This window comes from Giraffa tippelskirchi, chromosome 3 (assembly GCF_054371585.1).
Source record: "Giraffa tippelskirchi isolate mGirTip1 chromosome 3, T2T-mGirTip1v1.2.pri, whole genome shotgun sequence".
Classification (NCBI taxonomy): Eukaryota; Metazoa; Chordata; class Mammalia; order Artiodactyla; family Giraffidae; genus Giraffa; species Giraffa tippelskirchi.
Window position 1 is genome coordinate 64,569,833 of NC_137277.1, and position 23,158 is coordinate 64,592,990.

The 23,158-nt window shown below is 40.2% G+C and overlaps 1 long non-coding RNA gene across 2 annotated transcripts in view; it reads right to left on the reverse strand.

Moving 5' to 3' along the window:
* The window catches only part of LOC145543011 (uncharacterized), a 55,643-nt gene extending 32,698 nt beyond the window's left edge, over positions 1-22,945 (reverse strand). Inside the window, exons 1-2 of one of the 2 annotated variants that reach the window (XR_014080341.1) lie at positions 22,736-22,923; positions 22,076-22,269 (exon numbers count right to left, since the gene is read on the reverse strand). This is a non-coding gene — a long non-coding RNA (uncharacterized LOC145543011). Of the gene's footprint in view, positions 1-22,075; positions 22,270-22,735 lie in introns of both variants that reach the window. The other variant, XR_014080340.1, reaches the window with a different exon arrangement.
* Positions 22,946-23,158: the final 213 nt, after the last annotated feature.

The following is a 23,158-nucleotide window of genomic DNA, read 5'->3' on the forward strand; positions in this document are numbered from 1 at the left end:
GAATAAGGAAGTTGTGATACATATACACAATGGATACAAATACTCAACTATAAAAAGGAATACACTTAAATCAGTTCTAATGAGGTGCATGAAACTGGAGCCTGTTATACAGAGTGAAGTAAGTCAGAAAGAGAAACACCAATACAGTATATTAATGTATATAAATGGAATTTAGAAATATGGTAACAATGACCATATATGCAAGGTAGCAAAAGAGACACAGATGTAAAGAAGAGACTTCTGAACTATGTCAGAGAAAGCGAGGGTGGGATAGTTTGAGAGAATAGAATTGAAACAGGTGTATTACCATATATAAAATAGATGACCACTGCAAGTTTGATGCATGAAGCATCGAACTGGTCCCAAAGCTGGTGCTCTGGGACAACCCAGAGGGATGGGGTTGGGAGGGAGGTGGGTGGGAGTTTCAAAATAAGGGGGACACTTGTGCACCCATGGCTGATTCATGTCGAGGTATGGCAAAAACCATCACACTATTGTAAAGTAATTATCCTCCTATTAAAATAAATTAATTAATTAAAGGAAAAAAGTTAAACATAAAATTACTACATGAAGCAGAAATTTCATTCCTAAGTACAATCAGTCCTCCATATCTGTGGATTCCACATCCACAGATTGACCCAACAGTGATTGTAAATATTAATATTTGGGGGGGGATTACAGAAAGTTCCCCCAAAACTTCAAAAATCCAAAATCTGAATTTGTTACAAGTTAACAACTTTTCACACAGTATTTACATTGTATTAAGTATTATAAATCATCTAGAGATTATTTAAAGTATACAAGAGTTTATCCATAGGTTGAATGCAAGTACTACACCATTTTATACAAGGGTCATGAGTATCCACAGGTTTTGATATCCATGGTAGGAATCAATCTCATGTGGATACTAAGGAATGACTGTGCATACTAAGTCACTTCAGTCATGTCCAACTCTTTGGTACACTATGGACTGTAGCTCACCAGGCTCCTCTGTCCAAGGGATTCTCCAGATAAGAATACTCGAGTGGTTTACCATGCCCTCCTCCAGGGGATCTTTCTGACTCGGGGATCATGCCTATGTCTCTTACATCTCCTGCATTAGCAGGTGAGTTCTTTACCACTGAACTGAACTGAACCAAACTGAACTCTTTACCACTAGCAGCAACGGGGAAGCCCCATATGTAAACAAAATATTTGAAAACAGGGACTCAAATAGACAATTGCACACCATGAGAACTGCAGCACCATTCACAATACTAAGAAGGTGAAACAAGTCAAGTATCTGTCAACAGATGAAATGATGAACAAAGGTGGTGAATACATACAATCAAATACTATTCAGCCATAAAAATGAATGAAATTCTGAAACATGGATGACTACTGAATACATTATGTCAGGTAAAATAAATAAATCAAATACAAAAGAAGTAATTATAGAATTCCACTTATATGAAATATCTAGAGCAGGCAAATCATAGACGCAGTTAGTAAATTAGAGGTTACCAAGGGAGAGGGAAATGTCTGATAGCTTAATATGTATAGAGTTTCTGTTTTGGGGTGATGAAAAGTTTTGGAAATAGTGATAATGGTTGCACAAAATCATGAATTTATTATCACTGAATTATACACTTAAATGGTTAAAATGCAAATTTTGTTATATATATTTTATCACAATAAAAAATGTCTCTAGGTGTGAAATCTCTAGGAGCTAATGATGATGGGGACTAGGAACCCAGAGGGTCAGAACTCTTTACCCTTCTAGGCCAGGGGAGAACCAGTCAGCACCCCAGGGCCCAGTTACTCTTACATAGGAGCATCCTTGCTGCAATAAAGCTGACATGGGTCTAAAGATGGGCCCCAGGGAGGTTTGTGCTGAATGAGGGGATAGGACACGGCTCTAACTCACTGCCTTCTTTTTCCTCTGTGGAAACCTTGTTCCCATTTGTCTTCAGCCTTATTCCAGTCATGCTTGGAAAGCGCTGAGCCTGTATCTGGGAGCTCCTCCAAACTAAGCTATAACAAGGTGCACCATAAAGAGGTTGACTTACAGTATCATGATTTCATCAGTCTGTGAATAATACAAATCTTCTCATTCCCCCTTCATTCCCTACCAACTTTTCCCCCAGGGACAAAACAATTTAAATTTTCTATGTTTCAGAGAGATGGGGAATGTTGGGGATGTGGTGGTGGGTTGCAGGTATTTCATCAAGGTGACCATCAAGGTATTCAGGATGGCATGAGCAAGAATAGGAGAGAGCAAGTGGTTCCCCAGTGGGAGTTGGAGAGCAGTCCACAGTACAAGGACTGGGAGGGAAGACTCCATGCAGTGTTCTGCACACAGCCTTTGTAGCGCAGGCACAGAGCCCTGTGACTTGGACAGCCTCAATGATGGTGCTTAGGCAAACACAACACAGGAGAGCAAAACCTCAGACCTGTCCACAGGGTCTGCGCCTGCAGGGAATTGCACAGCACAATACACTCTAACAATATGGCCTGGGTGAGTCTTGGGGTCCTACTTTAGCCCAAGGAGAGTGAGGGGTCAGGGAAATGATGGCCAACAATCTCTCACCACCTGGTGAGCAAGCATACATATTACCTACACTGTATAGTCCTTCTTATTACCTGCATTTCCCAGAGCATGTCTCACCTATCACAGCTGTGGTGGCCTGGGAATAAATCTCATGGGGAAAAGGAATTTTATTCTGTTTTGTCATTTTCTAAAAGCAAATTCATAACCCTTCGAAGTTTTAGTCATACAAGTTAAAAGATCAAAAAGGACATATACCCTAGACTCAGAACTACTACTACTGCTGCCATCATCATCAACACCCAACACTTCAAAACAATAAAAAAACTGCAGTAATAAAGACAGTATGCTACTGTCATGAGAATATACACAGATATTAATTGAATTGAGTAGAAAGTCTAGAGATAAATCCTTATATTTATGATCAGTTGATCAACAAGTGTACCAGGGCAATTCAGTAGGGAAAGAACAGCCTCATTTCAACAAATGGTGCTAGGAAACTGGATATCTACCTGAAAAAGAATAGTTAAACCCCTCCTTGCACCTCACAAAAAAATTAACTCCAAATTAATCACAGACCTAATTAAATGTAATGACTAAAACTATAATGATCTTATATGAAAACATAAAAGTAAATTTTTGTGACCCAAAGTTAGGCAATGGCTTCTTAGATATGACATCAAAAGCAAAGTGGTCAAAAAAAACAGATGAATTAGATTTAAACAAAATTAAAATCTTTAATGCTTCAAAAGATACCAAGAAAAAAGTGAAATGACAACTCAAAGAATGAAAGAAAATATTTGTACAGCAGAATGTGATCCAGCAAATGAAAGAGAAACTGAGACTTTCCTGCTAAACAAAAGCTAAAGGAGTTCATCACCATTAGACCTGCTCTACAAGAAATGCTGATAGGATTCCTTTAGGTTGAAATGAAAAGATACTACACAGTAATATGAAAGCTCTCTGGTAAAGATAAAAGCATAAAAAATATAGAATTCTATAATACTGTAATGTTGGTGTGCAAATCACTTTTAATTCTGGTATAGAATTGGAGGGGGGAAAATCATAAAATTAACTATGGTGGTTTAGTCTCTAAGTTGTGTCTGACTCTTGCTGCCCCATGGACTGTAGCCTGCCAGGCTCCTCTGTCCATGGGATTTCCCAGGCAAGAATACTGGAGTGGGTTGCCATTTCTTTCTCCAGGGGATCTTCCCAACCCAGGAATTGAACCCAGGTCTCCTGAATGGCAGGTGGACTCCTGCACTCCAGGTGGATTCTTTACCAACTGAGCTACAAGGGAAATCACAACTATATTAATAGACATATAATGTTAAAATGTAATTTGCATGTGATTACATTTATAGGAAGAAAATTGTACTTTAAAAAGAAATATACTGGGCTAGCCAAAAAGTCTGTTGGGGTTTTTCTATAATATCTTGTGCAAAACCCAAATGAAGTTCTTGGCTAGCTTAATAAATCTGACCTTAGTAACCAGTCCAAACACAAAGTTTCTAAAATCCTTGGAATTTACCTGAAGATACACCTTAGAGATAAAGATGTCTCTTGCTATCTTAATGAGGTGACTTTTGGGCCACATCTAAGTAAGCATTGGGGCTGGTTGTCAGGTAAAACCAACCAGTGATATCTACTGTGAGGGTTGGAAGTTTTAGCCTCGAATCCCTGATCTCTGGGAGGGGTGAATGGTTGAAGGTTGAATCGATTGTCAGTGGCCAATGATTTAATTAATCATATGTATGCAATAAAGCTTCCATAAAAACTCAAAGGGATTGGGATTGGAGAGCTTCCAGGTTTATGCCCTATGTATCCCTTCCATATAGCTGTTCCTGAATCATATCCCTTTATAATAAGGTGGTGGACTATCCTGTCTGCAATGCGGGAGATCTGGGTTTGATCCCTGGGTTGGAAAGATCCCCTGGAGAAGGGAATAGCAACTCACTCCAGTAGTCTTGCCTGCAGAATTCCATGGACAGAGGAACCTGGTGGGCTGCAGTCCATGGGGTTGTGAAGAGTTGAACATGACTGAGTGACTAACACTTGTAAGTAAATGTTTATCTGAGTTCTGGGAGCCACTCTATAAATTAATCAAACTGAATGAGGATGTTTCTGGAACCTCCAATGTATAGCCAGTGGATCAGAAGCATAAGTAAAACCCTGGGCTTATAATTGGCATCTTAAATGGAATGGGAAGCAATCTGTCAGACTGAGGCCTTAGCCTGTGGGATCTGACACTGTCTCCAGGTAAAAAGCATCAGAATTGAGTTGAATTGTAGGACGCTTTCGTGGTATCTGAGAATTGCTTGTCATTGGTGGTGTGGAAACACCCCCCCCCAACAATACACGCATACACACAATGTAATTGGTTGCAGAATCAATAATTTCTTGGTGGTGGCATGAGGAAGAACCCCACACATTAACACATTGGAAGTGGTGACCAGAAAACATTTTATTGTGATATTAACACATAAAGTTGAGGGAGGAGGACAGAAATGTAGAGATATTTGTATGTGATTGAAGTTAAGTTGTCAGCTTAAAATAGATAGTTATAACTTCAGAATGTTTTATATAATCTCCTTGGTAACCACAAATACCTACAGTGATACACAAGAGGAAATGAGGAAAGAATCAAAGCACATCACTGCAAAGAAACAATGAAACAGAAAGGAAGGGGACAAGAGAGGAAATGAGATACCAAATGGCTATAAGACATACAAAAAATTAATATGATGGCAATAGTGAGTTCTTCCTTATCACTAATTAATTTAATGGGTTAAACTCCCCAAAAGAAGATATACTGGAAAGAATGGCTTAAAAAGGAAAAAAGAACCAGTTGTGTGCTGTCTAAAACAGATTGATTTAGAGCTAAAGGCACACTCTTAGATTCCATGGAAATGATAAACAAAAGAGAGCAGAAGAGACCATATTTATCATACAAAATAGATTTTAAGTAAAAAACTGTCACAAGAGACAAAAAGGACATTGTATAATGATAAAACAGTTGATTCCTTAGGAAGATATAACAATTATCCAAAGAAAGGAAATGCCAAAGAATGCTCAAACTACCGCACAATTGCACTCATCTCACATGCGAGTAAAGTAATGCTTAAAATTCTCCAAGCCAGACTTCAGCAATACATGAACTGTGAACTTGCAGATGTTCAAGCTGGTTTTAGAAAAGGCAGAGGAACCAGAGATCAAATTGCCAACATCCGCAGGATCATCGAAAAAGCAAGAGAATACCAGAAAAACATCTATTTCTGCTTTATTGACTATACCAGAGCCTTTACTGTGTGGATCACAATAAACTGAGGAAAATCCTGAAAGAGATGGGAATAACAGACCACCTGATCTGCCTCTTGAGAAACCTGTATGCAGGTCAGGAAGCAACAGTTAGAACTGGGCATGGAACAACCGACTGGTTCCAAATAGGAAAAGGAGTACGTCAAGGCTGTATATTGTCACCCTGCTTATTTAATTTATATGAAGAGTATATCATGAGAAATGCTGGGCTGGAAGAAGCACAAGCTGGAATCAAGATTGCCGGGAGAAATATCAATGACAGATATGCAGATGACACCACCCTTATGGCAGAAGGTGAAGACGAACTCAAGAGCCTCTGGATAAAAGTGAAAGAGGAGAGTGAAAAAGTTGGCTTAAAGCTCAACATTCAGAAAACTAAGATCATGGCATCTGGTCCCATCACTTCATGGCAAATAGACAGGGAAACAGTGGAAATAGTGGCAGACTTTATTTCCCTGGGCTCCAAAATCATTGAAGATGGTGATTGCAGCCATGAAATGAAAAGACACTTAACTTCTTGGAAGGAAAGTTATAACCAACCTAGACAGCATATTAAAACGCAGAGACATTACTTTGCCAACAAAGGTCCGTCTAGTCAAGGCTATGGTTTGTCCAGTAGTCATGTATGGATGTGAGAGTTGGACTATAAAGAAAGCCGAGTGCTGAAGAATTGATGCTTTTGAACTGTGGTGTTGGAGAAGACTCTTGAGAGTCCCTTGTACTGCAAGGAGATCCAACCAGTCCATTCTAAAGGAGATCAGTCCTGGGTGTTCATTGGAAAGACTAATGTTGAAGCTGAGACTCCAATACTTTGGCCACCTGATTAGAAGAACTGACTCATTGGAAAAGACCCTGATGCTGGGAAAGTTGAGAGCAGGAGGAGAAGGGGATGACCGAGGATGAGATGGTTGGATGGCATCACTGACTCAATGGACATGGGTTTGGATGGACTTAGGGAGTTGGTGATGGACAGGGAGGCCTGGAGTGTTGCGGTTCATGGCGTCGCAAAGAGTCAGACAGAACTGAGTGGCTGAACTGAACTGAACTGATGCACCAAACATCAGAACTCCCAAATATATGTAGCAAATATTGAGAGAATTGAAGGGACACCAGTACAATAATAGTAAAAGGGTTCAATACTCCACTTTCAGTAATGGATAGAAAAGCCAGAAAGAAGATCAATAGGGAAAGAGAGGACTTGAACAACATTATGAAGCAGACATATCAGACACATACAGAACATTCCACCTAACAATAGCAGAGTACACATTTTTCTCAAGCATCCATGGAACTTTATTCAAGATAGGTACATGTAGGGGCACAAAATAAGTCTTAATTTAAGAAGATCAAAGTCATACCAAGTATCTTTTCTGACCACAATGCAATGAAACTAGAAATCAATAGCAGAAAAAAAACTGGAAAATATATAAATACATGGAAATTAAGCAACACACTATTAAAGAACCAATGAGTAAAATAAACAAATCACAAGAAAAATTTAAAATATCTTGAGACAAATGAAAATGAAAAAATAATATACCAAAACTTATGGGAATGCAGTTAAAGCAATAGTAAGAGAGAAATGTATGGTGATAAACACTTAGGTTAAGAAGAAAGATCTCAAATCCACAATCTAATTTTACACCTCAAGGAACTGGAAAATGGAGGAAAAACTTAAACCGAAGACAACAGCAGTAAGAAATTAATAAATATTAAAGTAAAAAAAAGTGAAACAGAAACAAGTAAAACAATAGCAAAAATCAACAAAACTAACAGTTTTTTTTTAAAGGTCAACAAAATTGATGAGCCCTTAACTAAATTAGCCAAGGGAAAAAGATAAAATAACTAAAATCAGAAATGGAACTGGGAACATTACGAATGATACCAAGAAATAATAAGAAATGTAAGAGACTATTATAGAGAGTTATGAGCAAAAATTGGATAATTTAGAAGAACTTAATAGAAACATCAGTACAGTTCAGTCACTCAGTCGTGTTCGACTCTGTGACCCCATGGACAGCAGCACGCCAGGCTTCCCTGTCCATCACCAACTCCCGCAGTTCATCCAAACTCATGTCCATTGAGTCGGTGATGCCATCCAACCATCTCATCCTCTGATGTCCCCTTCTTCTCCTGCCTTCGATCTTTCCCTGCATCAGGGTCTTTTCCAGTGAGTCAGCTATTTGCATCAGGTGGCCAAAATATTGGAGTCTCAGCTTCAACATCAGTCCTTCCAATGAACATTCAGGACTGATCTCCTTTAGGATGGACTGGTTGGATCTCCCCGCGGTCCAAGGGACTCTCAAGAGTCTTCTCCAACACCACAGTTCAAAAGCACCAATTCTTCTGCCCTCAGCTTTCTTTATAGTCCAACTTTCATATCCATACATGACTATTGGAAAAACCATAGTGTTGACTAGACGGACCTTTGTTGGCAAAGTAATGTCTCTGTGTTTTAATATGCTGTCTAGGTTGGTCATAACTTTTCTTCCAAGGAGTAAGTGTCTTTTTATTTCATGGCTGCAGTCACCATCTGCAGTGATTTTGGAGCCCAGAAAAATAAAGTCTGCTGCTGTTTCCACTGTTTCCCCATCTATTTCCCATGAAGTGATGGGACCGGATGCCATGATCTTAGTTTTCTGAATGTTGAGCTTTAAGCCAACTTTTTCACTCTCCTCTTTCACCTTCATCAAGACGCTCTTTAGTTCTTCATTTTCTGCCATAAGGGTGGTGTCATCTGCATATCTGAGGTCATTGATATTTCTCCCAGCAATCTTGATTCTAACTTGTGCTTCTTCCAGCCCAGCGTTTCTCATGATGTACTCTGCATATAAGTTAAATAAGCAGGGTGACAATATACAGCCTTGACGTACTCCTTTTCCTATTTGGAACCAGTCGGTTGTTCCATGCCCAGTTCTAACTGTTGCTTCCTGACCTGCATACAGGTTTCTCAAGAGTCAGAGCAGGTGGTCTGCTATTTCCGTCTCTTTCAGAATTTTCCCCAGTTCATTGTGATCCACACAAAGGCTTTGCCATAGTCAATAAAGCAGAAATAGATGTTTTTCTGGAACTCTCTTGCTTTTTCGATGATCCAGTGGATGTTGGCAATTTGATCTCTGGTTCCTCTGCCTTTTCTAAAACCAGCTTGAACATCTGGAAGTTCACGGTTCATGTATTGTTGAAGCCTGGCTTGGAGAATTTTGAGCATTAGTTTGCTAGCGTGTGAGATGAGTGCAATTGTGCGGTAATTTGAGCATTCTTTGGCATTGTCTTTCTTTGGGATTGGAATGAAAACTGACCTTTTCCAGTCCTGTGGCCACTGCTGAGTTTTCCAGATTTGCTGGCATATCGAGTGCATCACTTTCACAGCATCATCCTTGAGGATTTGAAATAGCTCAGCTGGAATTCCATTACCTCCACTAGCTTTGTTCATAGTGATGCTTCCTAAGGCCCACTTGACTTCTCATTCCAGGATGTCTGGCTCTAGGTGAGTGATCACACCATCGTGATTATCTGGGTCATGAAGATCTTTCTTGTACAATTCTTCTGTGTATTCTTGGCACCTCATCTTAATATCTTCTGCTTCTGTTAGGTCCATACCATTTCTGTCCTTTATTGAGCCCATCTTTGCATGAAATGTTCCCTTGGTATCTCTAATTTTCCTGAAGAGATCTCTAGTCTAGAGACATACACTCTACCAATATTTAATACAAAGAAATTAAAAATCGGAACAGACCTATAACTAGTAGAGAATTTGAATCAGTAACCAAAAAGCTCCTAACAACAAAAATTTCCGTAACAGATGGCTTTACTGGAGAATTCTATCAAACTTTTTTTTTTTAATTAACACCAGTCCTCCTCAAACTCTTCCGAAAAATTAAAGTGAACACTTCCAAACTCGTTCTGTGAGGTCAACATTTCCTAATAGCAAAGCTAGGCAAAGATACCACAAGAAAACTATAGGCAATATCTCCAATTATCATAGATGAAAAAATCATCAACAAAATACTAGCAAAGTTAATTCAACAGCATATTTAAAGGATTATATAATATGCGCATGCATGTGTGCTCAGTCGTGTCTGACTCTTTTTGACTCTTTGGACTGTAGCCCACAAATCTTCTCTGTCTATGGGATTTTTCAGGCAAGAATACTGGAGTGGGTTGCTATTTCCTTCTCCAAGGAATTTTCCCAACCCCCAACCAGAGGGATCAAACTCGCATTTCCCGTGGCTCCTGCATTGCAAGTGAATTCTTTACCTGCTGAGACTTGGGGTATAGTATGACCAATTGAAATTTATTCCATAGAAATATTTTGACTTCTTTTTTTTTTTCCCAAATGAAGTGCCTTTTCTTTCTTCTTCTTGCCTAACTGCTCTGACCAGGACTTCTAGTACTATAAAGAGTAGACACTCAAGCCTTGATCCTCATATTAGAAGAAAAGTTTTCAGTTTTCACTATTGAGTATGATTTTCAGTATTGAGTATAATATGGAAAAAACAGTCAATGTAAGATACCCTAATAACATAATGAAAAAAAAGATCATTTAAATAGATACAGAAGTAGTATTTGACAAATTTCAACACCCTTCTCTGATAAAAAGACTCAAACAACAGGAATAGAAGGAAACTACTTCAACATAATAAAGGCCATATATACAAAGCTCACAACTAAAATCATACTCAATAGTGAAAAACAGAAAACTTTTCCTCTAAGATGAGGAACAAGGCAAGGAAGTCCACTCTTTATAGTATACCATAGGGAACTCTGCTCTATGTTATGTGATAGCCTAAATGGGAAAAGAATTAGAAAAAGAATAGATACATGTGTAGTATAACTGAGTTCCTTTGCTGTACACCTGAAACTAACAACGTTGCTAATCAACTGTGTTCCAATATAAAATTTAACAAGTTAAATTGTTCATAGCACTGAAAGTATCAATCTAGAAGAGTGGGATGGGGTGGGAGATGGGAGGGAGGTTCAAAAAGGAGGGGATATATGTTTACCTATGGCTGATTCACGTTGAGGTTTGACAGAAAACAACAAAATTCTGTAAAGCAATTATCCTTCAATAAAAAAAATTTTTTTTAAGTGATAAAAAGATACAATGTAATGCCCCTCAAAACCCCAATAGTATTTTTTGAGATAAAGGGTGAAAATCCTAAAATTCATATTGTAAACTCAAGGGACTCCCAAAAAGGCCAAAACATACTTTTAAAAAGAAGAAGGAATTTGGAGACTACACATGCCCTGAGTTCAAAAACATGTTATAAAGCTACAACAACAACAATAACAAAAAACAGTGTGAAATAAAGACAGACATACAGACACATAGACCAGTGGAACAAAATAGAGTCCAGAAACAAATCCTCACACATACAATCAGTTCAGGTCAGTTCAGTCCATTTTAGTCACTCAGTCATTTCTGACTCTTTGTGACTCCATGAACCTCAGCACGCCAGGCCTCCCTGTCCATCACCAACTCCCGCAGTTTACCCAAACTCCTGTCCGTTGAGTTGGTGATGCCATCCAACCATTTCATCTTCTGTCGTCCACTTCTCCTCCTGCCTTCAATCTTTCCCAGCATCAGGGTCTTTTCCAATGTCAGTTCTTCTCATTAGGTGGCCAAAATATTGGAGTCTCAGCTTCAACATCAGTCCTTCCAATGAACACCCAGGACTGATCTCCTTTAGGATGGACTGGTTAGATCTCCTTGCAGTCCAAGGGACTCTCAAGAGTCTTCTCCAACACCACAGTTCAAAAGCATCAATTCTTCTCTGCTCACCTTTCTTTATACTCCAACTCTCACATCCATACATGACTATTGGAAAAACCATATCCTTGACTAGATGGACATTTGTTGGCAAAGTAATGTCTCTGCATTAATATGCTATCTAGGTTGGCTATAACCTTCCTTCCAAGGAGTAAGCGTCTTTTAATTTCATGGCTGCAGTCACCAACTGCAGTGATTTTGGAGCCCCCCAAAATAAAATCTGACACTGTTTCCACTGTTTCCCTGTCTATTGGCCATGAAGTGATGGGACCAAATGCCATGATCTTAGTTTTCTGAATGTTGCGCTTTAAGCCAACGTTTTCACTCTCCTCTTTCACTTTCATCAAGAGGCTCTTTAGTTCTTCTTCACTTTCTGCCATAAGGGTGGTGTCATCTGCATATCTGAAGTTATTGATATTTCTCCCAGAAATCTTGATTCCAGCTTGGGCTTCATCCAGCCCAGTGTTTCTCATGATGTACTCTGCATATAAGTTAAATAAGCAGGGTGACAATATACAGCCTTGATGTACTCCTTTTCCTGTTTGGAACCAGTCGGTTGTTCCATGTCCAGTTCTAACTGTTGCTTCCTGACCTGGATACAGGTTTCTCAAGAGGCAGGTCAGATGGTCTGGTATTCCCATCTCTTTCAGAATTTTCCAGTTTATTGTGATCCACACAGTCAAAGGCTTTGGCATAGTCAATAAAGCAGAAATAGATGTTTTCTGGAACTCTCTTGCTTTTTTTGATGATCCAGAGGATGTTGGCAATTTGATCTCTGGTTCCTCTGCCTTTTCTAAAACCAGCTTGAACATCTGGAAGTTTGCGGTTCGTGTATTGTTGAAACCTGGCTTGGGGAATTTTGAGCATTACTTTACTAGTGTATGAGATGAGTGCAATTGTGTGGTAGTTTGAGCATTCTTTGGCATTGCCTTTCTTTGGGATTGGAATGAAAACTCGTTTGTTTAGAATTTTTCATTTATTTATTTTTTTTAACACCCAAAACATTTTGATTGGGGCATAGCCAATTAACAGTGTTGTGGTAGTTTCAGGTGAACAGTGAAAGGACTCAGCCATCCATATATATGTATCCATTCTCCCCCAAACACCCTCCCATCCAGTCTGGCACATAATGTTGAGCAGAGTTTCATGGACTATACAATAGGACTTTGTTGGTTATCCATTTTAAATACAGCAATGTGTACGTGACCTTCCCAAAGTCCCTACCTATCCCTTCCCCTCAGCAATCAAGTTCATTTTCTAAGTCTGTAACTCTTTCTACTTTGTAAGTAAATTCATTTGTATCATTTCTTTTTAGATTCCACATATAAGGGATGCCATATGATATTTCTCCTCTGTCTGACTTACTTTGCTCACTATTACACTCTCTAGGTCCAACCATGTTGCTTCAATGGCATTATTTCATTTTTAATGGCTGAGTAATATTCCACTGCATATCTGTACCACTTCGTCTTTATCCATTCCTCTATTGTTAGACATTTAGGTTGCTCCCATGTCTTGGGTATTTTAAACAGTGTTGCAATGAACACGGGTGCATGTGTCTTTTCAGGCCTTGTTTTTCTCTGGGTATATGGCTGCAAAGATGAGCTCGATAAAGAACAGAAATGGTATAGACCTAACAGAAGCAGAAGATATTAAGATGAGGTGCCAAGAATACACAGAAGAACTGTACAAAAAAGATCTTTTACGACCCAGATAATCACAATGGTGTGATCACTCACTTAGAGCCAGACATCCTGGAATGTGAAGTCAAGTGGGCCTTAGAAAGCATCACTACGAACAAAGCTAGTGGAGGTGATGGAATTCCAGTTGAGCTATTTCAAATCCTCAAGGATGATGCTGTGAAAGTGATGCACTCAATATTCCAGCAAATCTGGAAAACTCAGCAGTGGCCACAGGACTGGAAAAGGTCAGTTTCATCCCAATCCCAAAGAAAGGCAATGACAAAGAATGCTCAAACTACTGCACAATTGCACTCATCTCACACGCTAGCAAACTAATGCTCAAAATTCTTCAAGCTAGGCTTCAGCAATACGTGAACCGTGAACTTCCAGATGTTCAAGCTGGTTTTAGAAAAGGCAGAGGAACCAGAGATCAAATTGCCAACATCCACTGGATCATCAAAAAAGCAAGAGAGTTCCAGAAAAACATCTATTTCTGCTCTATTGACTATGCCAAAGCCTTTGACTGTGTGGATCACAATAAACTGGAAAATTCTGAAAGAGATGGGAATAGCAGACCACCTGACCTGCCTCTTGAGAAACCTGTATCCAGGTCAGGAAGCAACAGTTAGAACTGGACATGGAACAACCGACTGGTTCCAAATAGGAAAAGGAGTACATCAAGGCTGTATATTGTCACCCTGCTTATTTAACTTATATGCAGAGTACATCATGAGAGGCTGGAAGAAACACAAGCTGGAATCAAGACTTGCAGGAGAAATATCAATAACCTCAGATATGCAGATGACACCACCCTTATGGCAGAAAATGAAGAAGAACTAAAGAGCCTCTTGATGAAAGTGAAAGAGGAGAGTGAAAAAGTTGGCTTAAAGCTCAACGTTCAGAAAACTAAGATCATGGCATTTGGTCCCATCACTTCATGGGAAATAGATGGAGAAACAGTGGAAACAGTGTCAGACTTTATTTTGGGGGGCTCCAAAATCACTGCTGATGGTGATTGCAGCCATGAAATTAAAAGATGCTTACTCCTTGGAAGGAAGGTTATGGCCAACCTAGATAGCATATTTAAAAGCAGAGACATTACTTTGCCAACAAAAGTCCGTCTAGTCAAGGCTATGGTTTTTCCAGTGGGCATGTATGGATGTGAGAGTTGGACAGTGAAGAAAGTTGAGCACTGCAGAATTGATGCTTTTGAACTGTGGTGTTGGAGAAGACTCTTGAGAGTCCCTTGGACTGCAAGGAGATCCAATCAATCCATCCTAAAGGAGATCAGTCCTGGGTGTTCATTGGAAGGTCTGATGTTGAAGCTGAAACTCCAATACTTTGGCCACCTCATGCGAAGTGTTGTCTCATTGGAAAAGACCCTAATGCTGGGAAGGATTGGGGGCAGGAGGAGAAGGGGATGACAGAGGATGAGATGGTTGGATGGCATCACTGACTCGATGGACATGGGTTTGGGTAAACTCCGGGAATTGGTGATGGACAAGGAGGCCTGGCGTGCTGCAATTCATGTGGTCGCAAAGAGTCGGACACGATTGAGCGACTGAACTGAACTGATATGGCTGGGAGTGGAATCGCAGGGTCATATGGTAGCTTTATTTTTAGTTTTTTAAGGAACCTCCATACTGTTTTCCATGGTGGCTATATCAGTTTACATTTCCACCAACAGTGCAGGAGAGTTGCTTTCTCTAGCATTTGTTGTTTGTGGACTCACACATATAGTCAAGTGGTTTTTAACAAGGATGTGAAGACCGGTCAACAAGGAAAACCTCTTCAACTAATGTTGATGGAAAAATTGGATATCCAAATGCAAAAGAATGAAGTTAAACCCTTACCTGTACGAATGCTAACTCAAAATGGATTAAACACCTAAACAAAAGACTTCATGATGTAAAACTCCTAAAAGAAAACATAAGGAGAAACTTTTATGACATTAGACTTGGTAATGGTTTCAAATCCTATACCCACCAGGTGGGTGACCCGCAGACTGGAGAATAATAATACCGAAGAAGTTCTCACACTGTTGTGAACGTTCTGAACCCCACATCAGGCTTTCCAACCTGGGGATCTGACAAAGAGACAGGGAATCTTCAGGGAATTCAACCTTGAGGGTCAGCGGGATTTGATTACAGGACTTCCGGAGGACTGGGGGAAACAGAAATTCCAGTCTTGGAGAGCACAAACAAAATTTTGTGCACACCAAGACCCAGAGGAATAGTGACCCCACAGGAGACTGAAACAAAACTCCTTGCCAGTGTTGGAGGACCTCTTGTGGAGGTATGAGTAAGCAGATGCTCACCACCACAGGGCCAGGGGCACTGGAAGGTCCTACTTGGCATAAACCCTCTGGGAGTTCATCATTAACCCTACCATAGAGCTGTAGACCCCAGGGCTGGGTCACCTCTGGCCAAACAACTACCAGGGAAGGAGTGTAACCACCCCCATCATCAGATAATTGGATTAAAGCTTTACTGAGCAAAGCACTGCTCACCAGAGCAAAACCCAGTTTTTCCCATTATCAGTCCCTCCCATCAAGAAGCTTACACAAGCCTCTTAGCCTCATCCATCAGAAGGCTGACAGAAGAAGCAAGAAGCTTCTCACAGCAGTTAAAACAAAAACCATATTACAGAAAGTTAATCACAATGAAAAAGCAGAAAGTTATGTCCCAGATGAAAGGACAAGATAAAACCCCAGAAAAGCAACTAAATGAGGTAGAGATAGGCACCCTTCCAGAAAAAGAATTCAGAATAATGATAGTGATGATGATCCAGGATCTCGGGAAAAGAATGGAGGCAAAGAATGAGAAGATGCAAGAAATGTTTACCGAAGACCTAGAAGAAATAAAAAACAAGCAAACAGATAAATAATACACTAGAAGGAATCAATAGCAGAATATCTGAGCCTGAAGAATGGATAAATGACCTGGAGGACAGAATGGTGGAAGTCACTGAGACAGAACAGAATATAGAAAACAGAATAAGAAGAAATAAAGACAGTCTAATAGACCTCTGGGACAACATTAAACATACCAACATTCACATTATAGTTGTCCCAGAAGGAGAAGAGAGAGAGAAAGGACCTAAGAAAATATTTGAAGAGATAATAGCTGAAAACTTCCCTAACATGGGAAAGAAATAGTCAACCAAGTGCAGGAAGCACAGAGAGTCCCAGGGAGGATAAACTCAAGGAGGAACACACCAAGACACATAGTAATCAAACCGACAAAAATTAAAGACAGATGAGAAAATATTAAAAGCAATAAGGGAAAAATGACAAATAACATAAAAGGGAACTCCTATCAGGCTATCAACTGATTTCTCAACAGAAACTCTACAAGTCAGAAGGGAACGGCATGATATATTTAAAGTGATGAAAGGGAAGAACCTACAACCAAGAATACTCTACCCAGCAAGAATCTCCTTCAGATTTGTTGGAGAAATTAAAAGCTTTCCAGACAAGCAAAAGTTAAGAGAATTCAGCACCACCAAACCAGCTTTACAACAAATGCTAAAGGAACTTCTCTAGGCAGGAAACACAAGAGGAGGAAAGACCTACAGAAAATATACCCAAAATAATTAAGAAAACACTAATGGAATCATACATACTAATCATTACCTTAAATGTAAATGGATTAAGTGCACCAACCAAAGACATAGACTAGCTGGGTGGATGAAATCATGTGCATGTATGCACTTCCAGTCACCACATCACTCTGCTTGGCCCCCCAATTATATGTAATAATTTTATATTGTTAATTTAACCATTCTTTCCCATTGTGGCTTGCATAGTAATTATCTTTCTTTTTTTGGTCTGGCTATTGATTGTGAAAATTGATAAACATTTTTTACTGTTGTGATTATGTAATATTACTCACTTAATACCATTGTATCTTGATTGGTTGACAGAAAAATAGTAGAACTCTATATTACCAAAACTAGGCTCTAATAGAAAAACCTGTAATCACTTTTCAAAATCCAGATGCATATTAAAATTATCTTGAAATTTTTTTGAAAAATGTAAATGCTCAGATATTGCTTTTTTTCTCCAGAGCTCCAAACATATTTCTAATGAGCAGTCATGTTTAAAAACAACTGGACTATATAATGATCTTTTACTTTTACTTAGTTTCACTTTTTAAATTTTCATGTTCAGTGCTCCCATTTCATTTAGTTTATGTTCTCCAATTTCTCCATCTCTTTTTTATGTTCTTTCTTAAGCCTTTATCAAGCATAGTAGAGAAGAAATAGATATAATAAAACTTATGAATTTTTGCCTAACTAAAAATTTATGACATTTTTATTTTATTTGCTTGACTTAATATTAATAGAATGCTAGATTTCTAATTAAAAAATAGATATGCAACAAGCAACAAAGGTTTACTGTATAGCATAGGGAACTATAGTCAATATCTTATAGTAACCTATGATGGAAAATAATTTCAAAAACAATATATGTGCACTTGTATAATCGAATCACCTTGCTGTGCACCTGAAATATTGTAAGTCACCTATACTTCAATAAAATATATATATTTAAAAAATTTATTTGCATGAAAGGAAACAGTTAACAGAGTGAAAGTGCAACCTGCAAATGGGATAAAATGTTTGAAACTTATGTATCTTATATTTATATATAAAGAACCATACAACTCAATAGCAAAAACAAACAATCTGATTTTAAAATGGATAGAGGAATGGAATAAACATTTTTCCAAAAGAAATATACAGATGGCAAACAGGTATATGAGAAAGTGGTTGAAATCTAATCATCCGGGAAATGCAAATCAAAACCTCAATATGATATCACCTTACATCCATGGCCATTTTTTAAAAAGGAAATAATGAGAACATTGGTGAAGATATGGAGAAATTGGAATTCTCCTACACTGTTGATGAGAATTTTAATGGTGCAGCCAATTTGGAAAGCAGTATGGAAGTTACACAAAAAACTAAAAATAGAATTATCAAATGATCCAACAAACTTCCTTATGGGCATTTGTCTAAAAGAATTGAAAGCAGGATCTCTAACAGATATTTGCACAACCATATTCATTGCATAGCCTTCCCCAGTGGCTCAGTGTAAAGAATCTGCCTGCAATGCAGGAGCCACAGGAAATGCAGGCTTGATCCTTGGGTTGGGAAGATCCCCTGGAGGAGGGCATGGCAACCCACTCCAGTATTCTTGCCTGGAGAATCCCATGGAAAAAGGAGCCCGGTCAGCTACAGTCCATGGGGTCGCAAAGAGTTGGACACAACTGAAGCAACTTAGCTCTCAAGCACGCATATTCACTGCACAGCATTGTTCACCATAGCCAAGAGGTAGAAGCAACTCAATGTCATTTTACAGATAAATGAATGAAGAAAGTGTATTCAGCTATATATATATATATCACTGATCCTATTCACAGCGCCAGTTATCTCGCTGTTCACACTATTCACACTGATTGCTGAACCCAGGGTAGGCAAGGTGTGAGCTAAGAGGCTGGAAGGAGACTTGAGGAGCTGCAGGAACTGCAGACACATTTATTCTCTCCTAGCGGATGCAGCAGCCATAACAGCAGCCACAGCATAACCTAGCACAACACAAACTCTCTCGTGGCTGGCACAGTGGCCATAACAGTACTTTCTCCGGGTTGGTGCAGCAGCTATAGCAGTAGACATGCTATACTCTCTTCTCTTGCGGCTGACCCAACGGACACAGTCATGATGTAGCAGTAATCAGGGCTTTCATGGTGAAGCTCTTACAGACATACGGTAGAAAGTAACCCATGACCAAGCGAGCACAGCGTAATGCACATGCGCAGTGCTATAAGTGATCTCAGCTGTTACATAGTCATTATTTACAAAATGTGGGAGAGAGAGCCTGAACATGACATCTTGGCCAATTTGCTCTCTCCCCACACTCCACCCTTCTTCAGCATCTCTCACCTCACATTCTATGTGCAGTCCATCTTCTGTGATTTCCCTTGGTGAGTAACACTGACCCTTGGATTTACATCTTGCAACAGCAGTAGCTACAGCAACAAATAGTTGCATCCCCAATACATAACAAAACCCAATGCCAGGTATCAGCTGGAACTCATGTTGCAGTACTTGCCCTCACGGGGCTAGAAGAGCCAATCACCACATGTGGAGTGCCTTTATCTTCCATGGCCAAGTCCAGTCCACTATTTGTCCTTAGAAATCACAGGAAAGCCTCCACAGAGGCAGCTCCAACCCTGAGGGTTTTTTATTAAGGATCCACAAAACCCCCCACAGGCACTGGGCCCATCCCTTCAAGGAGGGGATATTTATGGCATTCACAGCCCACCCACAAAATTCCAAATGCTTTCACGCTGTTCTAAATCTTTAAGCCAGTCAGAGGGTAGTCGTACATCACAGGACACAGCCTATCTTCACACAAATAAGCCCACAGTTGCATCTGCATAATCCAGATGGGACCAACACCTATTCTGATTCTTTGGACACCCCTGCCCGCTCAGACCCCTCTCCAGGGTCTTCACACTTTCAAAATGACATCTCACATGCATCCCTCTACTTCTCTCAGTAAGGGCCCACAAAACCCCCACAGGTGCCAGGCCCACCCCTGTGTCCTGGAGTCACAAAAGCCAAGTTGCCAAGGTTTCCCCTCATCGTCACTTACTACCTCACTGTCAGAGATGCTGGGTTCTTTATGGTCACGGGGCTCTTGCTCTAATGCTAATATACTTTGCTCTATTTCTTCCAAGTGTCCCTGCATACTGTGTACCAGTGTGCCATTGTGTAGGGCACTATACATATTTGCCTTCAAGGCAGTCAGGAAAATCCATGGGGCCAGCAGCAGTCAGTGCCACCTTGTTCAACCAAGCACCTGTAACACCTTTTCAATGCTCCCTGGCTAACCGTCCACTGCCTCCCAGTCTTCCACCAGAGCCCATGCTGAGAGGATCACAGCCACAAGGTACCACATGCTATCTGGCGGTCACTGGCTTCCTCCATTCAGTGGAGCCTCAGGCTCCTCTACCTGCTGGGTATCCTGCCAACTACATCAATTGTATCGGTGATCCTGTTCACGGCACCAATTGTCTTGTTGTTCACACTGTTTACACTGTTTGTTGAACTCAGGGTAGGCAAGGCACGAGCTAAGAGGCTGGAAGAAGACTTGAGGAGCCATAGGAACTGCAGACACATTTATTCTCTCCTGGATGATGCAGCAGCTGTCACAGCAACCATAGCATAACCCAGCACAACACAAACTCTCTCCTGGCTGGCACAGCAGCCATAACAGTACTTTCGCCTGGCTGAAGCAACAGCTGTAGCAGTAGACATGCTATATTCTCTCCTCTTGTGGCTGACCCAACAGACACAGCCATGATGCAGCAGTAATCAGGGCCTTCATGTTGAAGCTCCTACAGGTGAACCACACAAAGTAACCTGTGACTAAGCGAGCACCTCATGACACACGTGCACAGTGCTATAAGTGATCTCGATGTTACAGTCATTATTTGTGAAACATGGGGCAAGAGGCCTAAACACGCCACCTTGGCTAATTTCTTCTCTCCCCACAATGTGTATATTACATTATGGGCATCTCTGGTGGCTCAGATGGTGAAAAATCTGCCTGCAATGCAGGATACCTGAGTTTGATCCCTGGGTCAGGAAGATTCCCTGGAGAAGGGAATGGCTACCCACTCCAGTATTCTTGCCTGGAGAATTCCATGGACAGAGGAGCCTGGCCATGGAGTTGCAACGAGTTGGAGACAACTGAGCTACCAACACACACACACACACACACACACACACACACACACACACATTCCATTATATATTAATATCTACTAATTCAACCTTTAAAAAGAAGGAAATTTTGGATTAAGGGAGAGATGTACAAGATTACAGTATAGAAGAACATAAGCTCACCTCTTCTTCTGAAAACATCAAAAATAAAACTACAGTTAAATCCTCTATACACAAACCTTCAAGTTGTGAAGTTTCAAAGATGTTAACATGTTCAGAGAAAGGATGAAAAGAGACAAGAGGAAGAAGTAACTGAAAAGCTGAAGAGAATCATGATGTAGGAAATAGCATGGAGATTCTGAGGAGGCACTGTTAGTTTATGAGACACAGGATCTGAACAGAGAACAGGACAGGAAGGTTGCAGTAGCGATTGAGAATGCAATCCAGTGCTACTGTGTCATCAATGATAAGAAAAAAAGAGCTGCTACCCAGACATCACTGGATCATTTTTTCAAGAGTGTAGATAGAATTTAATCCATCAAGGAACCGGAACATGTGCCATCAATGCCAAGCATGAGTGAAACTGTAGTTTGCCCTGATGATCTTCAGCTCTACTATCTCCCGCCCTGTTTTCCTCCTCCAGTCAGTAACTGTTGTTGCCTGTTCACTCAATGCCAGTCCCTGAATGCCAGCTGTTGTACTGTACTACTGTACTTTTTAAGGTATTGTGCTGTAAGATAAAAAGTGTTTTCTTTATTTTTTTGTGTTTTTTTTTAATAAATTTATTTATTTTAGTTGGGGGCTAATTACCTTACAACATTGCAACAGTTTTTGCCATACATTGACATGAATCAGCCATGGGTTTACATGTGTTCCCCTTCCTGGACCCCCCACCCACCTCCCTCCCCATCCCATCCTTCTGGATCATCCCATTGCCCCGGCCCTGAGCCCTTGTCACATGCATCGAATATGGAATGGTGTTCTGTTTCACATATGATAATATACATGTTTCAATGCTATTCTCCCAGAACGTCCCACTCTCACCTTCTCCCTCAGAGTCCATAAAATTGTTCCATGCATCTGTGTCTCTTATTCTGTCTCGCATATAGGGTTATCGTTACCATCTTTCAAGAATTGAAAGAGACGCGTGTACCCCAATGTTCATCGCAGCACTGTTTACAATAGCCAGGACATGGAAGCAACCTAGATGTCCATCAGCAGACGAATGGATAAGGAAGCTGTGGTACATATACACAATGGAATATTACTCAGCCATTAAAAAAAATACATTTGAATCGGTTCTACTAAGATGGATGAAACTGGAGCCCATTATACAGAGTGAAGTAAGCCAGAAAGAAAAACAACAATACAGTATACTAATGCATATATATGGAAATTGTGTTTGTTGTTTATGTATTATTTGTGTGAAAAGTATTATAAACCTATTACAGTATAGTACTATATAGCTGTGTTAGTTGGGGGCTTAGGCTAACTTTGTTAAGCTTATGAACAAATTGGACTTAAGAACACATTCTCAAAACAGAGCTCATTTGTATGTAGGGGACTTATTGTAACTACTGAATGATCACTGAAAGAAAACACTGAACCTCCCAAGAAAGATATCATACACCCAAAGATAAAGAAGAAACCACAATAAGACAGTAGGAGGGGCACAATCATGGTGAAATCAAATCACATACTCACTGAGTAGACAACACACAAACTGGAAAAAAACTATACCACAGATGTTCTCCCATAAGAGTGAAAGTTCTGAGCTGCCCACGTCAGAATCCTCAGCCTGGGGTCTGGAAAAAAGAGGGAGCTCCCAGGGAATATGGCTAAGAAGGCCAGCAGGGTTTGACTGTAAGGAATTCCACAGGACTGGGAAAATCAGAAACTCCACTCTTGGAGGTCACGCACAAAGTCTGTGCACTATGACACAGAGAAAAGAGCAGTGACCTCATAAAAGAGAGGGCCAGACCTACCTGCTAGTATTGGAGGGGATCCTGAAGAGGTGGTGTGTGGCTCTAGCTCACTGGTGAGACAAAGACAGTGGTGGTACTAGCTCTGGGTAGTACTCACTGGTGTGAGCCCTCCTGGAGGCTGCCATTTCCTTGCCAGGATCTG